We start from the raw sequence: 4,270 nt of genomic DNA, 5'->3' as shown, positions 1-4,270 counted from the left end.
CACCTTGCCAGCCTATAAATAGTTCTCTCTTCTTCCTCAAACATTTTTCTGTTTCCATACCCAATCATATTTTCGTCTCATATCTTCAAACAACCTCTGCATTGTAACTTGTTACCCAAAATCTCCAAACTCAACCCATTTTCTTCATCTCACAATGGCTTCTTCTTCTCATGTCAAAGAACTCACCACCTACGCCACTAGAAACAACCCCATTGCTTTCAAACTCACATCCAAATAGGGTATAAACTGTATTCCTCAACCCATGTCCTCTGATGAAATAGTGGTGAAGAACTGGCAATGCCAGATGCTGATTCCCTTCGTGGTTGATAGGAAACTGTTAGCGTTCCATGGGCCTCTCGTGGACCATAAATCTTCCACAAAGGTTGTTGCAGCCTTTTTCCCTGGATACAAACTCGCTGCTCCTCCTGCCTTCGACAAGTTTGTCGTACTCGACGTCAGATTCATGGAGGAGAAATCCAGGGTCTTTAGGTTCATGCCTACTCCTGGTGGAAGTCTTCGATCTCACCATTTTGACGGAGAACACCTTCTCGTTTGGTCGGGCCAGCCTTCTGAGTTACATCAAAGATCACTACAACAAGAATTTTGTCGAAGTGTCCGACGAGGAGCATATAACCTTTCATACTTTATGGCTTTCATATTATGTATTTTGTCCTAGCTCTTTGCAGATAACAAAAATCTATATTACCCTGGAGATCCAGATCCATGAGGGTCGACAGGTGTCTTTAGGTAAACTGCTGCTAGCCTCCTTATACCAGGCTTTGGGGCTGGCAGCCCTGAAACTAAAGTTTCTCTCCAACACTCCCAAGGCCTTGAATTTGTCGGGTCCTTTATGGTTGTTACAACATTGGCTAAATGCCACCTTTGAGTATCAGCTGGGATACCCCATGCCAGACCGCATCATGAGGCTAACTGAAGATCGACCAATCAAAGGGGTCGGGTTGGCTCTGACGGCCTGCCAAGAGACTCCCAACACACGTCTCTTCATGAAGTACTTGAATATGTTCATTGAAGCCAATAAATTTTCTCCTGGTATGGTGTCGTTTGTTGATCGACCATTCGTCCCTAAATGGTTCAAAGATCCTTTTCCAGGTGGCTCTCCATAGGCTGCAGCCCAATCGAACGTCATATGGAGAGCCTTTTTGACTCCTACCTTATTGTCCTACAAAATTGAGCCAGGGTCGAAGGGGTTTGATTTCATGAGCTATCAACCGAATCTGGTGGCTCGCCAATTTGGTTTAAGTCAGATGGTTCCGAAGCGTCTGGTTTTGCATGAAACTGATATTGTATGGTCCGGTCAAACATTAACCGCTGATGATCACAAAGCATGTCTCCGTTTTTGTAAATCCACTCACCGTTATGAACTTCCGGTGTTCAAATTTCAATAATCTTTTTTAACAATAATTGATTTCGACGAATGGTGGGGTTCCTACTAGAGTTACTCTTTCCCTAGTGACCAATTTATCTAAAACATGGTTGATACTCTCTCTACCATCTCTGGCGAAGTACCGCCTCCGCCTCCATCCGTTAATGCTCCCGACCCAAAAATCCAAACTTCTCAAGTCGACGAAGTCTCCAAAAAGGTACATGTTACTGATTTCGTTTCCTCTTTTATTGGGGATGTACAACACTAACAGTTTCTGCTATCAAGGTCGAAAGAGGGTTGTCCTCTCTACTGAGCCGACTCTAGTGAAGCCCTCGAAGAAGCAACGAGCGCCTTCGACCCCCACTAGGTATTACCTATCCACCTCACGAACAAGTTTTTTAACTTAGCATTTTTCATTACCTCTTCACACATTTTAATATTCAGGTTCCTGAAGAAGTACTTATAGTGGACGATGAGAACTCTGACGGGAGTGTGCACTTGCACATTTTTTCTACGTCGAAAGCACCCCCCAAAATGCCTCTCACTCATATGCGGAGGAAAAAATCTCAGGCCAAGACGACTCCATTGAAGATGGCTCCAACGACTTTGACCCCGATAATCCAAGGTGACCTCGAGGAAGCTTTTACTCCTCGTGATTCAGAGAGGACCCCTACTGCTTCTCCACCCCCTGTGGATCTTCAGGTATTCGACGACATTTATCTCCACCGACTATGGGTTTATTTTCATCGTGTAATCTAATACTTCTATCTTTTTAGGGACCTGTGGGCTCTCCAATTGAGGTTGAGACTATGGTCGAAGATAAGACCGACCATCCTTCTACCGACATTATCTTGAGTCCCCAGCGGCAAGCTGAGTTTCAAAGCACCTCCCCAGTGATTCCATAAAGTCATGTTTCCCCACCAACTCTAAATCCGCTGAACACTGGTATCGAAAGTGCGTCGACCGACGTGTTAACTTTGAGAGAAATCAGGATTATCAAGCAACGGAACCCTATTGAGGCCCTTCGGAAGTTACAATAGATTCGTCGTCTCTCGACCGACACGCCACCTCCCTCTTCGATCGTTGCTCCTCCTTCGGAGCTAAATGCTGAGGCCACCTTCATACTTCAAAAACTAAAGGCGTCCCTTTTTGAGAGCTACTTTCTACATGCTCTTAAGACAGAGAAAGGGATAGCTCGTGACATTTTCAAATTCTCGGACTCATTCGCTCTTCAAGATCTTCCTGCTCCAATGGTCAAGTACTTTGTCGAGTTTGAGGCCTTCTTCACTCAGTTTGTCAAGGACCTTAACCTTCATCAAAATGTTGACCTTCAGATCAAGATGAAACTTAATAAGTCAAGGTTAGAATGGGACTCCAATGAGGCCTGTGAATGAAAGCCCGACGAGTTTGAACACAAGAATGAGGAACGTCTTCGTCAGCGGGAAGCCTTCGACCAACAGATCTCCGACTATCAAGCCCAGATAGCTGAACTTAATAAAAAGATTGCTAAGGTGGAAGCACATAAATCTTCCTTGGATACGGCTGAGGAAATTCCGACGTGAGAATTTGTCGACCGTGAGGTCCTAAAGGGGATATCCCATGGGGAAAAAGCCCTCAAGATTGAGGCCGACATAAAACACTTGTGTGGGAAGAAGGTTTCTCTAGATAATAGGATTATTCATGAGATAACCTCTTTTGAGGACTCCAAGTCTAGATTTCCTATTTGATCTTTTTCTTTGTTTTATCTCTCGTGTAAGGTCTGTTGACCATGTTTTGTAATGCCCTTTTTGGCCACTTTAAAGAATCAATGAATCTTGTTATGTTCGGATTTGGATCTCTTGTAGCATAGGTTTATATTTCTTTAAATATTTCGCATTCACTCTCAAAACCCTTTGATCCCCACCAAGCTCTTTGACCTCGTATGCATTGTTATAGAATGTTCGAATTACTTGAAATGGTCTCTCCCACTTCGGAGATCATTTACCTAGAGTTCGATCTCGACGATCCATAGGCAAGATTACTTTCCAAACATAATCATCAACAATAAAGGTTTTTTCCCTTACCTTTCTATTGTATACTTTGGCTACGTGTTCCTTCTGTCGTGCCAGCATTTCCACCGCGGCCAATATTGCTTTGTCTAAATCGACCAATTCGTCAAACATCATCTCCCAATACTGTTCCGACTGGAGGACGTTTTGGTGTTATACTCTGACAGACTGTAAGCAGATCTCTAATGTCAATATAGCATCATGCCCAAACGTTAGTCGAAAAGGCGTCGAATTTGTTTCCTCCTTTGGGGATGTTCGACAGGCCCATAGGATTTGGTCCAAAGTCTTGTGCCAATTCTTTGGTTTTTTGGAAACATGTTTTCTAATCAAACTTATTATCACTTTGTTGACTGCTTCGACTTGGCCATTTGCTTGTGCGTAGTAAGGCGTAGAGGTAACCAACCTGAAACCTGTTTCTCCAGTAAACTCTTGCATCCTTTGTCCCACAAACACTGACCCTTGATCTGTGGTAATGGTCTCTGGGATGCCAAACATATATACAATATGTTTTTAGATGAATTCAATTACCGCCTCCTGATCCACCTTCACCAGAGGGACGACTTTGATCCAATTGGTGAAGTAGTCTATCCCCACTAGGATGAACTTCTGTTGCTTCGACGAGGTTGGTCGAATTTATCCAATGACGTCTAATGCCCACCCCTTAAAGGGCCATGGCTTGATGATCACATGCAACTCACTCGTTGGCATATGTTGAACACCTGCATGTCTTTGGCATTCTTGGTATCCCTTTGCGAACTCGATGCAATCTTTCAATATACTAGGCCAATAAACCCCTTACCGAAACAACAACCACTTCATCTTATGGCCTTCCTGGTGG

This window comes from Lathyrus oleraceus, chromosome 3 (assembly GCF_024323335.1).
Source record: "Lathyrus oleraceus cultivar Zhongwan6 chromosome 3, CAAS_Psat_ZW6_1.0, whole genome shotgun sequence".
NCBI lineage: Eukaryota > Viridiplantae > Streptophyta > Magnoliopsida > Fabales > Fabaceae > Lathyrus > Lathyrus oleraceus.
This window is presented reverse-complemented; position numbering follows the sequence as displayed.